Raw genomic sequence first — 7,841 nt, 5'->3', positions numbered from 1 at the left:
TAAATATTTTTGTGCAACAAAATTCAATATGACCTAAATAAATATGCATATTCTCAAATTTCCAGATAGGCAATATTAAGGAACGTATGTAGAAGTGTTAATAACCTTCAAATTTTACAATAAGAAGCTTACCTCAAGAGTCATGTGAATAAAATCTCATATTAGCAACCCTATTTTTATTGGTCAGGAATGCCGATCTCCACCCTATTATCACTAGGAAGAGGAATGCAAAGTGTTGATTGACTAGGATGTGAAAAATGTCATGACTTCCAACTACATTTTCCAATATAAGCCCTGCCATATCTCAATCCTCAGACTTGGCACCATGGCTTTCTATCTTTCCTGGGCCTGTGTGATAGTTGTCTTTCTGCTTCTTTAGCAGGAACATCCAATCTCGCAGATGTATATCCACCTCTGTGGAAGGAAAGTCCTGGTCAGCTCAGTGACTACAGGGTGGAGAATGGACAACACATTATCGATGCCTGGGTATACTTTGAGAGACTGGGGATGTATAAAATCCTATTGAATAAGACAGCCAGATATTTTGCAAGATTTGCACCAGAAAATAAACAAAATATTTTATGGGGATTGCCTCTGCACCATGGCTGGTGATATCATTCAGGTAACAATTACTTTCTTTTCTATTGTACTGAATTTCCCATATAACTGTAAACTAATTAGGATATCAGTTCTTGAAAATTGATGATTTTTCTCTTTCCCCTACTGCTCCTTCCCCACCTCTTTCTTCTCCCATGGCCTACTTTTTTCTCCCTATTCTTCAGTATCAAGCAATTATGGAATGCCCTCTGTATAAGAATTTTTTATCTAGTACTGTCCAATACAACTATGTTGATGAAGTATTATATATTTACGCAGACCAGTATGGTAGCACTAGCCATATGTAGCTATTGAGCAGTTGAAATGGGGTTAGTGTGACTGAGGACATGGAATTTTAATTTTATTTAATTTGAATTAATTTAAACTTAAATAATCCAAGTGGCTCATGGTTGCTGTGCTAGCCATGTGGGTATTCACTGAGGCAAATTACATGTTTGTCTGTGGGGATATATGCCATTTAAACATGGCTGCACTATTGACAACTGCAGCTCCCATAGGCCTCTATGCTGTATACGACATGTTGGAGACTTGTCAGCGATGAGAAAGAGATTAGGCACGACTTGTTTTCCCAAACCTATTGTCCTGTTACTGATTGGCTTGTTTACCTGAATTCCTTCTCCCTTGCCAGAAACTTATTGTTACTCACCCAAAGCCCATTGTTCTGTTATTTGCTTCACTGCTTGCTGTATTGACTATAAAATAAACTCCTGGGACTAAAGCTGGGGTTCGACTCCTCAGAGTGACCCTCCTGGCTCCACTTCTCTGTAAGAGTTGTGGCATTGGTTATTGTCTCCGCTGCCCTGACAACCGTCGCTGCTGCGACAGATGGTGCCCCATGTGAGGAGCTGCGACAGACGGTGCCTCGTATGAGGGGCTGCGACAGATGGTGCCCCGTGTGAGGAGCTGTGACATTTGTCAATCTCTAAGGACTTAGAAATAGTTCATCATTGATAGGTCCAACAGCTGTAAATGTTGAAATATAGCTCAACAACTGTTAATTGAGCTCCTATTATATGCCAAGCTCAGTTCTCAGTACTGTGAATACATCCAAGAACAAGATATTTAAGACTGTATATTACTTATATAAGACTGTATAAGATTAGTGTACCATATCCGAGATTAGGTAATTATGGAAATTGTAATAACAAAGGAAAGACAACTCGTGTAGGAGAAACTTTCTCTATAAATGTTTCCCTCCCCTCAGATATAATATCAACACTCAGGAGTTAGATTGGGAATTTTTTTGCTACAAAAATTTTCATGAATGTAAAATTATCTTTGTTTTGGCTAACAAAAGCAGTTTAAGAGGTAAGTGATAGGAACCAATGATAAAGTTTGTCTTGTTATGTGGAAAAGGTTGGGGAGGAGATTCTTCAAGGTTGGATCTGTGGTGACACCTAGCAAGTACGATCTAGAACTTGTCCAATAATTAAGCACTTAAAATGTCTGCTTCTTGCTTGATTAGCAGAGGATCTTTGAAAACAGCTTTATTGAGGTATAACTGGCATACAATAAACTGAACCCATTGAAATCATACATTTTGGTAATTTGACATGTACAGATACACATGAAACTATCACCGCAATCAAGATAACAAACACTTATATCGTTGCAAAAAGTCACTTTGCATCCCTTGTAATCCCTTCCTCATGCCTCTTCCCACCCTTTCATCCCTTACCCCAAGCAACCACAAGTCTGCTTTCTGTCACTTTAGATAACTTTGCATATTTTAGAATTTTATATGAATGGAATCATAGAGGATGTTTTATTCATGAAGAATAATTACTCAGATTTATCTATCATGTGTTTACCAATAGTTCTTTCTTATTTTTTTATTTCTTTCCCTTAGCAGAGAAAAATTGTAATAAAAAATAAAACAAAAGATAAATCCAGTAAGAGGATATTTGGGAAACTGTGGCAGGGTAAAGGAGTACCACCAAAGTGAGAAAAGGATGAAAAAGGAGGAGCAGTGAGCAGCTAAATATTTGTTTTCCCACAATTTGATGAATAGGAACAAGACGCTCTGACTTTTCCAGTGTGGTGACATTTATTTTTCTCCCTCTAAGCTCAATTATAAGGGCTGTGGAACATATGCAAGACATTTAAAAGAGATTTTTATATCTGCCCTAGAAGAATTACAGCAGAGTTAGGAAAGAAAAATAGGGATTAAAAAACACTGAATAGTAAGAGACCAAAACATAAGATGCTGAATGGAAGTGCAATAAGCCTGACAAAAGAGAGAGTGTGCTGGAAAATCAATGAAGGAAATGATAATTTGAAGGGAATCTTGAAATTTTGATAGAATTTGGATAGATGGAAGAGAAGAAAGGAGTAGTAATTCATATAATGAAGAAATAAATAAGACTAAAAAATACAATAAACAGAGAATGGAAGTGTGGGTGTATGCATGTGTGTTTGATACCAAGAAAGGAGGGAAAGAGAGAGGAAAGGCCCAACCAAAATAGAAGACATATATGACATACTTAGAGATAATATAATTAGAATATTAGGTGAGTAGGCCAGGAATTTGAGTTTTAAACAGTAAGTAATATACAATTACTTTGTGCCTTAAAGAAAGAAATATGACAAAAACAGATTTTTGTTCAGGATTATTGAGAACAATATATTAGAATATATTAGACTGACTAGAAGAAGAACATGGATCATTCTGACCAACTCAAACATTATAGAACTAACCCAGGTATGAGGTAATAGTAGGGACTAAGCAGTGGCCAAGGAAAGGAAAAACAAAAATTCTTTAAAGGAAAGAAATAAAAGACCTGATAGGATGGTAGCACAGCTATCTATAAAGGGGAGAGGAGCTGAAAATGTTTAGAAGAGTGATAAAACTAGAAAGATTTTATTCTTCCAACAGAAAAAGGAAAGTTCACAAAGGAGATATGCTTGTGTTGAAGACGATGAGTTCAATCTCAGACTTGTTCAGTCGGAGATGACTTGGATTTCCAATGGAAGTGCTCAGTAGAGAGTTGACAAAAATGCAAATGGAGCACTCTGAGTGTTCAGAGCTGAAGATGTGGAAGTAGGCACCATAAGGCAATCGTTAGGCTAGCATAATGGTTTAAAAGGAGAGAGTCTTGGAAGCAGGATTCAAAACAACTCCTAAATGAGACAAAATATAAGAACTAGGAGTGGAATGTTTCACAGATTTGAATTTATTCCAGTTTATGAGAGAAATAATGAGTTTGAGAAATTTACACATATTAACAGAACTACCCGGATCTTTGCTCTAGCTCACTTGAGGTGAAGCAGGTCAAGAAGAGCCAAGTAAGGTACTAGAATGAGATGAGAAAAGAGGAGCAAATATTTTCATGGCAAACAGACAAGCACAACAGGTGAGAGAAAGGGATATAGCGAGGGTAGGAGAAGGGAATGAAAAAGAAGAGAAAGTGAATGCTGCATGAGAAGAGCAGTTAGAAGAAAAAGATACACACCTGAGAATTGAGTAAGGACTTCACAAGAGAGAGGCTAGAGTGGCAAGTGAATATTCAAAGTACTGCTTAGGTGGAAGCTTGAGTAAAGACGTGGTTACAAAGAGTAGATATGGAAATGGAAAGATATGAGCGGCCTATATGTACAACTCATAAAAAAAAATCGAATGTGGAAAGAACAGAAATGAAAGTTTTGAAAATAGGAGATAAGGGAGGATGACAAAAAGAAAAGGAAAAACAAAAACAAAAAAATATCAAAAAATGGCTAACATTTGTGGAGCACATGTTCACTGCACTGAGCACTTTGCATGCCCATCTTCATTTAACACTCCCAAATCTCTTTAAGGTAATTAATATTAATATCCCTAGTCTATAGATTAGAAAATTGGTATTTACAGATATAAATTATCCACACTCAAGCAATAAGTAAGTGATAGGACATGGCTTTGATTTTAGGGAAGCTGACTCTAGATCTCCTTTAATATACATGAATATTACCTCCCAAACTTTGAAGGTAACATAGAGGAGTTTGTAAGTAGAAGAGACAAAAGTTACAGAAATAAAGGAAATTTAAGGCCAAGGAGAGACAGTGTATTAATGTAGTAATATGAAAGAAAAGAATATGGACTTGTAAAGTGAAGGAAAGAGAGTGATGAGAAAGCAGACACAATTTATTTGGTAAATAAGAATTTTGTGCATTTCAGCAAAATTATGTATCTAGTTAAGTTTTAGTGATATTCGGGTTAGAAATAGGCCTAATAAAGCAGACTCTTTATCCTCTCTCTTCTAGGCAGATTAGTTGATCCCACCTAGATGACAGACTGTGGCTATGAATCTGGGGATCATCTGTGCATCTCTGTGGACAGTTGGTGGGCTGGTGAGGTCAATGTAGCAGTTACACATGAAATGAATGACCTTTCTACAAAGAATTTTTCCAGCCTAAAATCCTAGTGAGAGAAACAAAAACAAAGGTCAGATTGCTTTTGAAAAAATCTGTTTGACCTAAATTTACTAATCTGAAATGTGTTTTTAGGTAGATTTTTTTTTTAAATAATTACTGGTCAAGCCAATTAAAAGATCAATTGGTAATAACTGGTAACCCAAAAAGTTGCTTTAAACATATATATGTATAACATGAAAAGAAACCTGTGATGCCATATTAATAGAATAAACATAAATTACAAAAGCGAAATTTTGATTTACCATATTTATATATATATTAAAATCTCTTAGGGAATTTCCACATCTCCACTTAGAATAAAAAATTCTTTATTGATGGAAAGTATACCATTCTCTAGATCAGCTATTTCTTTTTTTTTCATTACTTACTTTTTTTTTTTTGTAGTGGATTATTAATTTACAAAATCCAATGGATTTACTTTATTTTAAAAAAATTATACCTACAACTATAGTCCATTTGGTTCCTGACAACAGGGTTTTTAATAGAAGCATATTCAAGTTGCGTATGATCCTTGGGAGCATGTGTTCACTGCACTGAGAAAATTCTGATACAATTTTCCTTGTGGAAATTTTTGATAAGATTTTCAGTCATGTTTATAGCTATTGCTTAAACTTCATGACATGTTTCTGAATCTGTGGGATTTTCTTTTGACATATATTTGCTATTTCAAAAAATTTCTTTGACATATAATACTAATCATGACTCTTTTTGTTAATACAGATCTTAATTATTATTTGTGTGCAATACCTTTCCTTGCTGCAGTTGATTCTGGCATAATGGGGATATCATCAGACAGTGTCACACTTTTGCTACCACCCAAAGATCAGATTAATTTTTGTTATAATGTTTCTAGCTGTCGCTCATCCTTCCTAGAAGCAATGAGAAAGTGGAATTCGTTTTACCAGGTTTTTTCTTAAAAAGTGTTAATAATCTTAGGGGGTAGCTAGATAATTTTTGAATAGTATCTCAAGGTAGGACTTTTTACGTATTGAATAATACATTCTTAAGAAATAAAGTTAATCTGAAAATGTTAATTTTTGTAATGGCAATATTAACATTAGCAGATTGCTGCATGATACCATGTCTCATGAGAACCCTGTTCCCAATACAGTATTGATGGAGGCTTATCCACTCTTCTCACACCAAATAAATTATTCACAAACACATCAGCACAGAGAAATTATCACTCAATTTTGAAAAAAGTGTTCTAGTTTATTATAATTAACCTATAAATATCAGAACCTAACCCAGTGTCATCAAGTCAATTCCAACTCATAACAACTCTACAAGGCAGAGTAGACGTGTACCATAGGGTTTTCTAGGAGTAGCTGGTGGATACGAACTGCCAATCTTTTGGTTAGTGCTGAGCTCTTAACTACTGCACCACCAAGGCTCCAATCTAAGTTATAAAAAGTCTATTTAGAAATGTGATTATGGATTTAGCAAATTTCAATAGCTTGGTTCAACTATCTTGATAAATCATCACTTATAGGTTGACTAAATAATTATTTAGCATTCAAAATCAAGTATTGGATAATCAAAACACAGTGTCATTGGTAAACTAAGATATGGCTTAAAATCAAGTCACCATTTGTTTATTATGTTGAAGGTGATTAGATTAAATGTAGATTGAATGCCTGCTTTCCTCCTCAATTTCTGACTCAAGATTTTATGGGCAGCTCATTTTATGGCAGCTAAAAACCAAATAAATAAAATCTTAAAGGTCTGGTTCTGTCCTGTCTAGTACAAAATTCAGACATTAAAAAAAAAAGAATTTCTTTCAGATGTATTCATTATTACTTTAAATCAATATAGCTATTAATGAATCTCTCTGGAAAGTATTAAGCACCAAGGCTTTACAATACTGTTAGAAAACATGTTCTTCCTTCATTTAGGATCCTGAGAAGTTATGTACACAAACTTAATTTTTTCAGGGAAAGGGATTGTTATAGTTGCCTAAATATTAATTTTAATAACATTTTCTTCCTTTGTTAGCATTTAAAATCACCTTCTAGTAGCTTTGATGACTTATTGAAGTACTTATGGATGGCACATGTCTCATCCCTGGACATGGCTGGAAACGGGTTTGACAATCAGTAAGAATGGATCTGGAGTTATTTTTTATGATTAGTATGGCAGCCAACTTTCAGTGTCACAGTATGTTTTTTGAAGAGTCATTTAATTTAGCTACTTACCAATGTGTCAGCCACAGGGAAACATTACGATGAAGAGAATATTGACAATAAAATATTTTTCTGGATAAGGTTAAAAAAAAAACAGCTAAAAAACTGTAAGTAGGAAGTCAAACATATGAAGAAAAATAGGCTCCCATGAAAACAAAAGCAAAATAAAAGCCAGCAAACAAACAAAAACTAGACCAGAAGTGCTAGGGAATAGGAAAAAAAAAAAAAAGTCTATTAGAATACAAATTGGTTTCCATGGGCCTGCAAGATGCAAAGTGAGTATCTGGACCTTTGTATCACTTTGGCCACAGAAAAATACTTTGGCTGGCATTTACTGGGGAAGAGGGGAATAATCCAAGGGACATCTCCATTATCCCACCAGATAGCCTAGAAAAATATCAAACCTTACCCCATTTTATAACAAATGGTGGTGTATTTGGAAGCATAAACAAAGCAAGTAGATAGATATTATATAGGGGGTAGACTCTCCCATCCAGAGAGATATGGGGTAGAAGAAACAAAGAAAGGATGGGCTCTTGGCTTTAAGAAGATATATATGTGTGTGTGTGTATATACACATTTATTTATACATATACTGAGCAGGAAATTTTTTTTTAAAGATTAACTGGA

The 7,841-nt window shown here is 34.9% G+C and overlaps 1 pseudogene; it reads left to right on the top strand.

The window, feature by feature from the left end:
* The first annotated feature begins 325 nt into the window (after positions 1-325).
* On the top strand, positions 326-7,128 carry LOC101349169 (protein LEG1 homolog; annotated as a pseudogene).
* The last annotated feature ends 713 nt before the right edge of the window (positions 7,129-7,841 follow it).

The sequence above is a fragment of the Trichechus manatus genome, unplaced genomic scaffold, assembly GCF_000243295.1.
Source record: "Trichechus manatus latirostris isolate Lorelei unplaced genomic scaffold, TriManLat1.0 scaffold00248, whole genome shotgun sequence".
Lineage (NCBI taxonomy): Eukaryota > Metazoa > Chordata > Mammalia > Sirenia > Trichechidae > Trichechus > Trichechus manatus.
The sequence above is the reverse complement of the archived record's forward strand: the minus strand, read 5'-3'. Positions and strand labels throughout refer to the sequence as shown.